General features: G+C 42.3%; 1 long non-coding RNA gene across 1 annotated transcript in view; it reads left to right on the forward strand.

The window, feature by feature from the left end:
- LOC119653904 overlaps positions 1–15,125 on the forward strand; it is a 250,853-nt gene extending 235,728 nt beyond the window's left edge. Inside the window, exons 3-4 of the long non-coding RNA XR_005249777.1 lie at positions 5,503–5,556; positions 14,902–15,125. This is a non-coding gene — a long non-coding RNA (uncharacterized LOC119653904). The remainder of the gene's footprint in view (positions 1–5,502; positions 5,557–14,901) is intronic.
- The last annotated feature ends 271 nt before the right edge of the window (positions 15,126–15,396 follow it).

Below are 15,396 nucleotides of genomic sequence, written 5' to 3' on the forward strand. Positions count from 1 at the left end.
CGATGTCAGAGGCATCAACAAAAACGGCTAGGGGTGCATCTTGCAGAGGGAATGCCAAGAGTGTAGCGTCAGCCAGTTGTTGACGAGATTTGTCAAACGCGCAGATAGCCTCTTCAGACCACACGATCTCTCGTGTGTCCTTAGTTTTGGGGCCAGACAAGTACGCGTTCAAAATGGACTGGAGATGGGCGGCCTTGGGCAGGAAACGACGGTAGAAGTTTAGCATGCCCAAGAACCTCCTCAACTCCCTCACTGTCTTTGGACGCGGGAAGCTTGTGATTGCTTGCACCTTGTCTGGGTCGGGCTGTATTCCTTCAGGGGAAATGAAATGGCCGAGGAATCTCACCTGTTGTTGAAGGAATTTGCATTTCTCAACGTTTAGGACTAAACCGGCCTCAAGGAGACGTTGAAAAATGCACTCGAGATGGGCTAAGTGCTCAGACTCAGTGGAAGAAGCGACCAAAACATCATCCAAATATACGAAACAGAATTCGAGGTTTCGCAGGACTGAGTGAATGAACCTTTGAAAGGTTTGCGCCGCGTTGCACAATCCGAAAGTCATCCGGGTGAACTCGAAGAGTCCAAAGGGTGTGCATATTGCCGTCTTTGGAATGTCTTCAGGAGCTACTGGAATTTGGTGATAAGCCTTGGTTAAGTCCAAGGTCGAAAAGATGCGGCAATTCGCGAGGTGATGCGCAAAGTCGTGGATGAGTGGAATTGGATATCGGTCAGGAACAGTCTGTGCATTTAGCCTTCTGTAATCCCAACATGGGCGCCATTCGCCGTTTGGCTTAGGGACCATATGCAGTGGGGAAGACCAACAGCTGTTTGAGGGCCTGCAGATACCCTGTTGAACGAGTTGTTCAAACTCTTTCCGTGCAATTGCCAGTTTCTGAGATGGTAGAGGACGCACCTTCGAGAAGATCGGGGAACCAGTAGTGATAATGTGGTGCTGCACATTGTGCTTCACTGGTTTGGAGAGACTACAGTTGGTAGTAATCTGGCTGAACTTTTGGAGAAGTGCCCGAACACGAGAGTCGGTAATGTCTTCTAAAAGAACGGAAAGATTATTGCCTGGGTGAGATACCATATGTCCCGACGTATTAAGGTTGGTCGTGGAATCTATAAGAGACTTGTTTTGCAAGTCCACCAGCAATCCATAGTGACACAGGAAGTCTGCGCCTAGTATGGGGAAGCTGACATCCGCCAGGATGAAACGCCACGAAAACGTCCTACGCAAGCCAAGACTCACGTCCACTTGCCTATACCCGTACGTGTTTATGCGGGAGGAATTTGCTGCCGCAAGTTTGAGCGGTTGAGGGAAAAGTTGATGATGCTGGGGTACGGGAAGAACCGAAACCTCCGCACCCGTGTCGACGAGGTAGTTGCGCCTGCTGAGGGGGTCAAAAATAGTTAGGCGACGTGGTGCTGCGTTCTGGGTGGCCGCCGCCAAAACCCCCCGCGGACCTAGTTTTTTGCGGTAGAAGAGAATCTACACGGTAGCGTACATCTTGTCGCTTTATCCCCGAATCTGCGGTGGTACCAGCAAATCCCTGGGTCCGTGGACTGTCTTGACGACCTGCTACCTGATCGCCCTTTTCGGATGGCAGACCGCGAGCGTGCTCGCGATCTGGCGCCCGAACGCTGAGCGTCCAACGTCGCCCGCATCTCGGCCATACTGGCTGTTAATGCAGCAATCTCGCGCCTCAATTCACCCACCTCATCCGACGGTGGTTGAACGGCCGCCAAGGTTGGGCGTACGTACACCTCCTGAACCTGGTCGGCCGTCGCTGCCAGTTCCTCCAAGGAACCGGAGACGCAAGCGAGGATCGCCTGGGTGCCCTCCGGGAGCCGACGCAGCCAGAGCGACTTGATCAGGTCTTCGCCGATCTTACTCCCACCCAATTGCCTCATTTCACGAAGCAATTGGCTGGGAGTTCGATCACCTAAGGTTAAACCTGCCAGCAAGTGGTCTAATTTTGCCGACTCGCTTGCCGACAGGCGCCTGATCAACTCGCTCTTGAGCTGCACATACGATGTCGACTTCACCACGTCGGACACCAGAAGTATGGACTCTTCGTCCAGGCCGATCACCGCGTAGTTGAAACGGGTCGCGTCCGATGTGATGCCGGACATTTGGAACTGTGCTTCCAGATGCACGAACCACAGTTCGGGGTTCCGCCGCCAAAACGGAGGAACGCGTACGGCGAGGGCGGTCACTTGCGGGTTCGATGGGCCTGCTGCGTCTTTATTGTCAAAAGACATCTTGTTTCACGAAAAGTACGAGATTGAAATGCAAACGCGGTGAGTTTATTCTGAAACGCGGTGAACTTTACACCGACACGGCAGGCCGCACCCACAAATGCACGCACGAAACGAGAAAAAACGAAGCGGACGCTATCCAGCGCAGACCAAAAACACCACCAATGAGAATGGAGGACTCGCGATGCTAAACACCTGCACGCCGTCTCTTGCAGCGATTTCAATTTTTTTATTACTATTTTTTTTTTTAACTGAATAAATAATATATTATATATAAATGAATAATAACTTCTCTTAAGAATAACTCCTCGTTGTTTGTCGGCTGTAGCTGCGGCGTTGGCGGTGCTGGGGACGTCCGTTTGTTGCCGTTGTTGATCGTTGTGGCAATGATGACTAGTTCGGTGCGTGAAAGGTGTTGTGCAGGAGGGCGTGCGTACGGGAAGTCGCGTGAAAATCCACTTCTGGTGAGGGTCCGACGTGTGTCGCGCAGTACACTGTGTAGAGAAGGTTTTCTCGCGTTTTTCTTTCTTGCCTCTGCTCCGACTCGGGATGTGGAGATGTGACACGTTTTCGTGATGTTTACCACGGCACTCCACACTCAACTGTAGATGCGAACGCGTGAAAATCGCTTGCCGTACGGTCTACTGATGTTTTGGAAGGATTTCTCAGTCCTTGGAAGTTCTATTTCTGCCGTGTTGTTCGGACGAATTTTTGTCGTTAATAGAACTTCACCAATGTCGGCGATGGTGGAGTTGAGTGCGGCGGCGAAAGTGGCTGCGGCAGCGATGGCGGCTGCGGCTGCGGAACTCTTATTTATCTCCAATCGGTTGTTGCGGCTGCCTGCTGGGCGATTGTGCTTGCGCAGACTGCGATTTGTTGATGGGGATGATGATGTGCTTGAGTTTTTCAATTTTGCAGGTTCTGGGAATTCGGGATCCCAGTTGTTGATGCTGTTGGTGCGAGTTCCGGGGTCACCAATTAAGTAATCCAATTAAGTAATTATGATTACTTATTATTTTTATTGAAATATTTAAGCGAACTCAATGCGAATTTTATACAGCAAACTCAACGCGAATTCTATACAGTAAACTCAACTCAAATTCTATTTTCAAAAAGGACTTCCATATTCTTTAGCAATTTTCAACTTAATAATTAAATTCAGTGACAGGTCTGAAAAACATCATTACTGCGATCTTCCACTCCCTTGGTGTGCCACGCAAAGTGGATAGATCCGCGCCATCTATTCGCTCGCAACATTCGAAATAAATTTCAAATGCTGCGAATCCTGCCGCGCCACAGCGTTGTTGCGTCGTTGATAATGATGAGTAGTTAACCACATTTGTAATTACCAACATTTACAGCTATTTGATTTAAATACTTGAATATTAACCTAGGAACCAAACCTAAGGTGTACCAGAATAGTTAAAAGTAATTCCTTTTTAAATGACATAATTGCTTCTATAGTAGATGAGACTATGTTACAACTATTAGTTGGTCGTTGGGACGAAGAAACTTTAGTTTCAACCACTCCTCGGATGATGTAGCTGTAGTTGCGATAATTGTAGTTTACCTGCATTTTGTCCATATCTATTTAATGCACTATTACTCGTTTCAGCTTTTTTTTAGCCACATAATAATAGTAACAGAAACCCATTTGACGAATGAGGTACTTCTTAGACTGATTTGAAGATATTAGTTCGCTATATAAGGTAAACGTTGGCTTACTTAGGTGACAAGAGCGGGGGAGCTAGTTAGCAGATTCTATCTAATCTTACTTTTCTGCAGCATTTCATTTGATTGCTCAGTTCAGCCGTTATACAGCATTAGACTAGAAGTTGGGAGACAGACAAATAAACAGTGATTTGAATTAAGACGGCGGGTGCTTTTCAAGAAACTCAAGGCATATTCCGTTGAATTTATATCGTGTCTCGAAATTGATTATACTGCAAGGTTCTAAAAAACACAACTTCCAGTTGAAGGACAAAATTAATATAGGAACACCTTAGATATCAGAAAGTCAGAAACGCTTACAAACATGGTGTAAAATTGAAACCGGAGGTATTAAGGAAAGTCACGTAATTTTTGATAAAGTCGCACTAGGTGGATAAATATCCGAAACAAAATGGAAATTTATGTGGAGAAAGTATAAATCTCCAAAAAATCGATATTTCACTTCAGGGGGTCACCTCATGTGTCGGGTCTGCCAAATAGAGTCAGATTTATGTCGATCGAGATAATGCAGAGCGATTTTGTCGGATCCAATGACGCTCGAATGGCTTCACAGAAAGAGCAAGAATTGAATCCAGGGATTTTATTTTAATTTTTAAATGCGTTTTTCCTAAAACTGTATGTTGAAAGTCGGATGGTACTCGGGTAGCTCAAAATCTATCCAACAAAATTCTTCGAAATTTTCATACGGTTCTGCAGCTAGGATAATTGCGATTCATTGGACCGTTTTCGTTTTATACATTAAAGAAGCCGTGAAAAAACATCAAAATTTACAAAACAAAGTTGTATATGTTAGGCACCGAAAATTTACCTTTCAACATTTTCTAATAATCATAGTTCACAAATGGGTATGTATTCCACACGTCAAAATGGTGTTTATTTTTTTCTTTAAAGTGAGCAAGGTGCTGCTTGACACCCGAAAAACACTGTTTTTTTTTTTTTGGAAATGGGTGGACAAGCTGCCGTGTACTTCAATAATGAACGACAATATCGGGCTTCGCATTTGAGTCTTTCTTCAGTTCAGCGAAGAAGGGACCTTCCTGGTATTCCTAGGAACTTTTTTTTTTTGAATATATATTGTATTAACTTTAAATTCGTTTAAATTAGTCGGCTTTTTTTAGCAAAAATCGAGGTTTTGGTTTCCAAGTGCTACGAAGAATTGAAAAATCGGTCAACATAATTTCAAATTTTTTGCACCAGAAATTTAAATATTGTTCGATTGCTTCGTTATTATATGGAAATCGACTAAATAAGTTGGCACTATCTCTGTCCAAAAAAAACTCGTAAAACATTTTTTCACCAAATTAACCTAACGCTCCCCTTAAAGAACGGGCATGTCATATGGTTCTAAGAGACATCAGTATAGATTTTTAACCTCAGTTGCCACCATTTTGAAACCAAATGTCTTCTCAGCTATTTTTTTTTTAATGGGGCTTAGTAGCTTAAAATCACTCCTTGCGTCCATTTTGTTGCTGTTACACTTTTTTATTTTTCCTTTTATTTTATTTTTAGTATTCCACGACGCATGTAAAGAGGCGGCGATCATCAACGACTTTTGCAACGGATGTAAGTAACGATAACATATTTGCCCTTTTTTGAAACCATTGTATACTCTTCTAAATGAATCAGAAAAAAATTACCATTAACAGTTAGGGTGAGCATACTGCATTTTTAAACAACCTATTTATTTATTTATTTAATTAACGGACAACAAACAGAGAGAATTCCAATTAATTACTGTCCTCAGGAGGAGGAGGAGAAAGCAAAAGACTTATCCTACGTTTAAAACTACTTAAAGTAGGGAAGTTAAAAGGACCAAGCTGTTTTGCATTATAATTTCGGCAAAGCCTGGGAATCGGGGAATGAAAATAGACTTCGAGCTCCGCGAAGGGCACGCTGAAAATATCTGCGTTACGTGTGTTATAAGACGCGGGACGGCAGGTGATCTCGTCAGCGGTGGAGCAGTCCATTAGGCCCGAGGAAAGTTTAAAGAACGTGCATAGATCCAGATAGGATCTACGCTGTTGTAGGAAGGGAAGGTTTAGAAAGCGGAGGCGGGAGGTGTAATCCACACGAGGGAAGCTTTTCTTAAAGAAGAGGGAACGGGTGAATTTACGTTGCACATTTTCAAGGGCAAGACAATCACAGTTACGGGAGGGTGACCAGATCACGGAGCAATACTCGAGGGTATTCCTCACAAGGGAATTGAAGAGAGCTAAGGAGGGTTGGATGGAGTCAAAATCAGTGGAGGAGCGAAGAATAAAGCCTGACAATTTTGCTGCTCGATTGATGACATCGAGACAATGGGTGTCAAAGCGGAGCTTATTGTCGAAAGTGACCCCGAGATCTTGAGTGGAATTTAAGCAGGATAAGGAATGTCCGTCAAGCGAGTAGGAGAAAGAAGTGGGTGGGGATTTTAGGGAGTAGCACATAGAGTGACACTTTCTGACGTTTAGCGCTAAACCATTAGTCGAGCACCAACGAACCAGAGTGTCCAGGTTATTCTGAAGGGAAACACAGTCCATAGGCGACGATATAGCGGAAAACAGCTTAAGGTCGTCTGCATAGAGCAAACAGCGTCAAGTAAGGAGGGGAGGAAGGTCGTTAATAAAAAATAAAAATAACAAAGGACTCAGAATAGACCCCTGGGGGACGCCGGAAGAGGGGGAGAAGGAGCGGGAAGTACAGCCGTCAAAAGAGACGCGGCAGGATCGGTTGGAAAGGTAAGAGGCAAGCCATAAAACAAGTGGTATGGGAACGTTTAGGGACGAGAGTTTGGATAGAAGTATCTTGTGATTTACAGGGTCGAAGGCTTTCGCGAAGTGAGTGTAAATGGTATGCACTTCTTGCCGTGAATTTAGACATTTGGCGACAAAGTTGGTAAAGTCAAGCAGGTTGGAGGTAGTGGACCTACGTTTAACGAAGCCGTGTTGTTCTTTCACTATGTGTTGGCCAAAGTGGGCAGACAACCAGTCGCTGACATATCTTTCCAGGATTTTGGAACAGGCGGAGAGGAGGGAAATGGGACGGTAACTCTCGGCAAGCGAACGATCGCCACTTTTGTGAATGGGGATAATGAGAGCTTCTTTCCACAAGCTGGGAAAATGATTCTCTTCAAGGCTTTTGTTGAAAATAAGAGATAGGGGAAGGAAGATGGACTTACCAGTTTTGAGCAAAAAGAGGTTTGGAAGACCATCGTACCCAGGTCCGACCTTGGCATCAAGATCGCCAATGAGGTATTCGACAAGGATAGGGGTAAGAAGGGGAATGCTAGGCGATGCGGGGCAGGCTACATCGGGAGGGATTCGGAGGAAGGGGGAGGAACATAGACTGCGGCAGAGTAAATCACAAGATAGTTGGGAGGAGTTAGCTGAGAAGCCAGAGAATTTAATGGACGGTGGGGATAACTGGGCAGGGCAGCGGGAGTTGCGAATGTGCGACCAGAAAGATTTCAGATTTCCGCGCTTTAGTGAGTCTTCCACGCTGGACAAATATTCGTCTCTGGACTTACGTATTAAGGATTTGACCGAGGAACGAAGGGATTTGAAAAAACCTAAGTCAGCAACGTTTCTAGAAGACAGGAACTTCTTTCTCGCAGTCCGTTTTTGTCGTAGTTTTTTGTGAATTTCAGTGGTGAATCAGACGGGGTAAGAGCGTAAGCACTTAGGAGAGGAGGGAACGTAACAAGGAAGAAGATTAGATAAAATGGTATAGAAAGTGTTGAGTGCTTGGTCACATGTAAATGGAGAGAGCAGGGAGACCCAGTTAATTGACGCCAGGGCTGAGTTCAGACCTTCGAAGTTCGCCTTATGAAAGTTGAACTTGGTAGACTTGCGAGCGACAGGAGAGTGGAGTCGGGATATCTGAACATCGAACTCGAGAGCAGGATGATAAGCGTCAGGGGCAACATAAGACGGAGCATGAAGGGATTGGGAAAGGTAACATACAGGAAGGTTAGAGAGGATAAGGTCAAGAGTCCGATCTAAGTGGTTTCTAGAAAGGTTAAACTGGAGGGCGCCACAGGTGTACATGAAAGTGGATAAATTAAGGGAAGGGTGGGTCTAGTTATTAGGGAGGGAGGGAAGGCCAGGAGTAACGGAGTAACCAATGGCTATGCTTTGATATACTATGCTAAACATCATTGTGAATTCCTGGTGTTTCTTTCTTCTTCTTTTGTGTATATATGCCACTAAAATAATCGGTAGGTTCCAAGGAATGAAATTTCAAAAATGGTTGGTGGTTTCATCGGAAGGCCAAAGTAACTCTTCAGTAGATGGAGATTTAGGACCAAGTTGCATCCTCAAGCAAAATATTTATCTAGGTTTAGGACAGCAAAGGCCAGAATTTGTTTCTCATTCGATATAATTCATACTTATGTTGTGTTTATAAATCAATATAAGTGGGGCCAATAGCCACCTGTATAAAGCATATCAAGAGGTGCCTCCATCCTTTAATGATATCCTAAGCCATTTCTGTCGAAAATAAGAAAAAAATTGATGGGAATGAAATTAAATATTTGAACATTTATTATAGCTTTGACTGGTAAAATTTACTTTCATTGCTGAATATTAATTAGGTTTAGTAACTACTTTGGAAGCGGGACGAAAATATAATAAATGATCCAGTTTTTAGATTTGAATTGTTCAAACTTGGATTATTTTCTTCCGGTTTATTGTAGGTATTGCTTGTGGAAAATATCAATGGGGGTGTCTTAGAAAAAAACAAAATTTTGGATTTAAAACTAGATTAGATTTTGAACTACGATTGGGGAGTTAATAATTTGCTTCATCTCTTCAAGATCGAGGTAATTGTTTAGATCAACGACCTCAAACCCTTCACTGGCTCTATTAGCATGTTCGAAGTGATGATGACCGCAACCAGTTCCTTCGGGGGACAATTCGTTGATTTTCAGAAGGATGTCAATATAAAGATACGGTAATATAGTAGGTTATTGAAACATTTTCGAAAAATATTGAATCTAAAAAGTCAGCAACGACCGTAACAATATGGCCGCTCCTTGACATGACGCCATCATAACAACATGAAAGAGAATTTGTTGCAGATTGTAGCACAACGATCGCAGCAAAAGTGAAGTAGTTGGAGAGAATGATGCCAAGATGTGAATAACTTGTTACATAAAGGCAAACTCGGTTGTATGGTTGAACAGATTTTCTATTTTTATGTGTCTTCTTCTTTCAATTTTTCTTTGGTGCCTCCGTTGCTCGCCTGGTCGCTTTTCTTTGATGTCATCAAACTATAAACGGAGCAAACATCTTTACTTGCTATTTTTCCATGCCTGTATGCTTCTATTGTGGCTTTGCCAGACATTCTTCGTACATAAGAAAGTGAATAGCACGCATACATAACCGAGCCAAGAAAAATATAGGAAATATGAGGCTTCTGCACTGCCAGCGCTATGTGGGATATTATCATGCGGCCTAGGTGTAGGGAAACCGCAAGCAGTATGCACTCCTCGGGTTAACGACAAAACTTCAGGCTAGAGGAAAAATAGCAACGCTACCATGGTGTTAGATACTGTGTGTAGACATAGGAAAGATACATAGAGCAGATGGTTTTGGTTGAAAGTAAAATTGCAGTATTGCATAATTTTTCTGGGTCAGTGAAAATTAGTTTTCCCATGTCTCATGCGATCTAAAGTAATTGAGTGTATTAATACTATTGAGGAAGGGATGAAGAGGAAGTATGCGCATGGGCTGGGAACAAATGTAATTTAATTTTATTGTAGCATTAAAATTTATGAGGTGATTGTTGAAAGAATAGTCGCTTTAAAAATGATTTGAGTGCGATGATACACCAGTGCAGTGGAGGAAGTTCCTAAGAGTGAATGGATTGCTTTTATGTAATATTGTTGACCAGCGTTGCAGAACATTATTGATTTTTGTTACGCACAGTGTGTTCAGTAGTTGGAAATAAACAGATTCATACCCACACCTATCTAACTAGGGTTGTTATTATTTGCACATTGCATTCCGATTTTTTATCAACACAGTTTTCGACCTCTAGTTCGACCTTAGAACTATAATTTTTCGATAGATATCGGAGGTGTATTGGAGCAAAAGAAGTGGAGATGCGTTTTGAAAGCTGAAACTTCATTTAATGCTTTCGCCTTTTCTGGATTCCTTTACTGTGCAGACGTTCTTATATTTCTTCAAGCTTATAATGTATCTATCTAGTACTGGGAGACTACCTTCTTAGGATTACGGTATGGTTAATACCACAAAATGTCTTGTTGACTTGGCTTTCTAGTTGCGAGATAAATCCACTATTCCTCACATGGACCCTACTGCTATTCAACGGAATATCCATCGGCACTCTGTAGGTCTCCTCGTTTTACTTTAGAAAGTAGCTCGTAAATCTTTTTATCATTTTCAGTAATTATCATGGGAATACTTCTCTCGTAGTTGGTCTTCGTGGAACCTATACCAACAATTTTACCTAGGAACAAAGAAAATAAAGTAATTTCTTCTCCGCCATCGAATTTTGAACCTTGTGACATTTTGCACAATGAAGTTCCCGAACTGTAAGTTAATGTGCAATATCAAACTAAGCTGCAATATTTTATCCTTATTAATTTTTCTGTCATTATACTAACTCGCCATTATTGTCAGTTTCTGGCATCTTCCTACGACATTCTGAGGAGGTTCAATTATTCCTTCACTGTTCTACACCATGTATCTCTAGGACAACCCACTCGTTGGCCATTCTGGAATAAATCCTTTGTACGGTATAACCAGGAAGGGGTCGTTGCGCTTTCACAATGTATCACTTATCCAATGCCACTTCGACTTTCTCTGTTAATTAATTATTAAAACATTAGTCTCAAACCCTGTAAGCCCAAAAGAATTACATTTCAACATTACAATTCTTAGTTGCACTGGGCGAGACTGATAAATTAACTGCTGTTGAACTATTAGATACGTTTAACGTATACTCTGTCAACACAAAAGAAGAATCTAATTACTGGATTATGTTGGATTTGATTCCTGGGTTATCCCTCAGGAGCAAGGAAGACCGCCTGAATAATTGCGTTTCACACCTCAGTAGAGAAAAATAGGGAGACTCTGTTCTTTACAAAAAACAAACATCTCACATCGATCAACAGCAGAATATCACACTGAAGGTTTAATTGTGTGTTGGATTTGATATTCAATGCATTATTAACTTTTACTACGCAACCGAACTTTAACAGTGGGAGAAAACTATGCCCAGCTAAAACTTTCCGAAGCAGCGTTGAAGCAAAAACGTCCAAGCCTGATAAATAAAGGTAAAGTCAAATTTCAGCATGACACTATTGCACTTGCTCTGAGAAAAATTGAGGAGTTAGGATGGCAGCTTCAGATTTTACTTATTCTACTCCTTGGATTTTCTAAAACGTGAATTTCGAGATTTCCTCTCGCTAGTTGCCAGTACATAATAGACCGCGAAGGAAGCTATGTATTAGATTAGAAGTGAAAATATTCCAATAGATTGGCCAATATTCCCTAGATCGAGTGTAACGCGTCCACCATCTATATGCTGGTTTCCTGGTTTGTCGAAATACGCTTCAGGTCTCTCCAGATCTCCCCAAAAACTCTATACTTATCTCTGCTGTTCTGAGCGACGGGTTTCTAAGGCAATCCACTTTTGCACTCCTTCTTTCTTAAAAAAAGGATGTCACTTCCACTCAATTAGAGGGGAAGCAAATGTCATCAACGTAATCGAGCTGTGTTAGGAAAGATAATATCGTCGATTGAACCCCTCCTCGTCGTCCAACCAAGGCAGCGTAAACAACGTCATCGATAATGAGAAGAGAAAGTGTCGGTGACAAGGTGCGTAAGACTCCTGCGTAGAATATTCTGGATACATTGCCTGCCGATAAATAGCAGATGGAGCAGTAATTTAAACTCCGCGTCCTGCTCCTTCATGTTCTGAAGGTGTTCCAGAATAAGTTTTACCAAGCTTCATAAGGGGACGACATCGCACTAGTACAGGAGTCCTGGAGTGTAAGCGATTGAACCATCAAAAGGCTGCAAAGCAAATATTATAATTTATTCCACAGCTTAAGAGACGCTGATCTGGACAGACCTAGACCATGTATACTCACGAGGAAGAGTTTACACGCTTTGCTGTGTCTGAGTTCCTGCGACCTAGTCGTGGCCAAACTGGAGTAGGTGAGGGCAGAGAACGTGTTTATTTCGTCGGTTTATATGGATTCTAGTTGTCCTGATAGCTGAGTGGTTAGAGCACAAGGCTGTCGTACGGAAGATTGCAGTTCAAATCTCACTGGTGGCAGTGGAATTTGTATCGTGATTTGAGGTCGGATGCATGTCGACTCAGCTGTGAATGAGTATCTGAGTCAAATCAGGGTAATTATCTCGGGTGAGCACAATACTGACCCCATTGTTTTCTACAGTGTACTGTAGTGTGCCATTACGGCATTGAATGAAGTGCTCTAACACACTTCAAGGAACTGATCCAATTGGATTGTTGCGTCATCGATTATTATTTTTATATGGCTTATGGTAGATCAGAAGAATTGCAACATTTGACGATCACTTGAATATCAAAGGCCAACCTGTTGATATCCTGCGACGCCAATGCAAAGCATACGATTTGGGGCAGCTCGAAAATTAATGAAAAAAGTGAGTCATTCTTTAATTTTATGATTAATGCATATCTATCGGTGTATAATAAGGGCAGAACACCAACCTTCCATTTTCTCAACTAGGAGAACTGTGGCGGTTGGAATGAGGCCTTTGATGCCACCCTACTAACCGACAATGGGATTCATAGGGTGGAGAACTGAGTGGCGTCTGACCAGGAGTCATAGTTGGATATTTTTCAATCTAGATATCGCCGCCGAGGTTTCCAAAACGTTCAGAGACCCGGAGGAAGTTTGGTCAAGTTATCAAGAACAAACTTTCCGGGCGCAATTTGGTAAAATTGGCACGATAAACGAACTTGGTCGGGGCCTTTGAAAAGGCATTTGATACCGCCTCTAAAATCTCGTGCCTTGTTGAATACAGAAAGATGACACTTTCATCGCGGTGGAATGAAAATGTGCCCAGCCTTAAGTAGCTGACCAGGGATATCTTCAACATCTGCTACAAGGAAAGATATTGGCAGCCATACAAGGACTGCCTGAAGAACAAGTCGGCCATCAAAACTTCAAAGAGCCGGTCCTGGTTGGACAATTGTCAGAACATTGAAAGCACCAGCAAATCTGCAAGGCTCAGTAAGATTCTGTTCAAGAACATAAGATCCATAAGACAGATTCTTCTGGTGAAATCGCTAGTGAGGAGCACTGTGTGTCGGAGCCTTGCTTGGAGAATATGCAGCCTTCCTGGCCGTGCGAGACTATCAAACCGGTAATTACCGAGGATAAGATCGTCTGGGCTATAAACAACTTCTCCGAATATAAATCTACGGGCACAGATGGTATAATGCCAGCAATGCTACAGACGCAGCATGAAAGGGTTGTGCCGTAGTTTGTTGAGATTTACCGGAGCTGTATCTTTTTGGGATACGTACCATAGTCTTCGATGCGTACACAAGTGGTTTTCATACCAAAAACGGGCATGAGTCGGCTTAGGACTTAGTAACACGGCTTAGGACCATAGTAACATTTGAGACGAAGTACATCGGCAAATCGGGGCATTTCCCACGGGCTATGCCACACAAACCCTGAACTTAACTTCCCAACCAGGACAGCAGTATACAGCGACAAATCATAGATTAAAAGCGGAAATATTGGCGATATACTGAAAGCCTGTCGAAGGCTGGGAAGATTAGTGTATATAAAGTTATGTGGATAATTTATCTAATTTCGATATGATCCTTGCGTCGGTTCTCTAGACAATAATGTTTAACTACCTTCTTCTAAAATGATGGTCATATTAATTGGGTTTCACTTGTTGAGAAGACTGAAAGGAAAAATGCCTTACCGATATAAGGAAACAATTTCTATAATTTTCCCGTTATCAATTGCTTTTTCGCCTTCATTTTCGCGTCCCTTCTTTCTATTTTATTTGCGTGTATAATAGTGCCTCTAAATTTAGTTAGGGTTAGGGTTCTATAGAACAGAACGAAATATAACCCGGACTGTTGCTTGAATCGATTGAACAGTCGTTGAGGAACCTCCAAATATTGTCACTACTGATCTTCCGACGACACGGGTGGAACCCATCACCAGGTATTTTGCGATTTCTCAGATACACTCCTGCAGTTAATGTTGAGTTCCTCAGCGGTTTTCCCGAGAATTGCATTTTGCTTCCACCTTATGAAATCTCTGTTGTCGTGGTTTACACTTGTCCTTGGACGTGTGGACTCTTTATCTATCTCTCGACCCTTTCATGCTTTGCAGGAATTCATTACCCCACGGAGACATGTAATTCGCGCTCCCTCATAGTTTCCTAATACTAAACAGACTCAAGAGGATTAGGGTAGGTAAATCAACACTTTGCTTCCATGAGACCCTTTTGAAATATTGAATACATTTGATACACCTTCGTGGGTTGTATGAATGAATGGTGGTGCTTTTTGTAAGATTTAGTTAATATATAGTATGTTGTTTCATACTGTAGCATGTTGAATTGTTGAATGCCCAGCCAAAACTCACTTTTGTGAGAAATTCCGTCCTAAGGGTGTGCTAAGGAGATAATTATCGGGTCCATCTGATCAAGTCCTTCTTCAGGGTTTACTATTTTTAATACAACTATTACTAGCCTTAGGCGTTTTTCGAATATCGAAGCAAGACAAACCCTATTTCTATTTGGCTCTAGAGACAAATTTTCTGAATATGAACGGTAAGCGTTAAGCTTTTACGCATAATAAACTTATTTAGTTTACTTTCATTCATACACCTGTAGATTTCCTGAAAACAATTAATTTTTTTCGAATATTTGTCCACAGATATTCCCTATCTGACCTAGCTTTTCCGGTTCCCTGGTTATGTCTCTCGTCAGTTTTTACGTTAACTATACATTCTAAAGGCGAGTATCTGCTCTAATCCGTCTCTACAAAATCCATTGTCACAAAAAAGTTTATTGGTCGGTCGGCTGGTTATCAACTATAATTTGCAACAACGCTGACAAGAATTAGAGAAAACGCCATGAATGAGAGGGAGAATACAATGAAAGAGCGGAAATGGCGGAAAGTAATTATCTAGCGTGTTCAGAATATTTAGATCAAAAGGCATCGAACTTTATTTTATTTTTAACGGTAAAAAACTGCGATAACACGTGATAGTATGTAAATAGAAAAATATGTGAAACGTCAATATACCGTTGTGCAGAGTTGTAGAGTTTATTTATTTGCGGGAGTGAATATAGGTCAGTTTTTGGGGGTCGAATGATTTGCGAATTATTTTGGTAATTTTCAGAGCGAGATCAGCAGGTTTTGGTAATT

Source organism: Hermetia illucens, chromosome 4 (genome assembly GCF_905115235.1).
Source record: "Hermetia illucens chromosome 4, iHerIll2.2.curated.20191125, whole genome shotgun sequence".
NCBI lineage: Eukaryota > Metazoa > Arthropoda > Insecta > Diptera > Stratiomyidae > Hermetia > Hermetia illucens.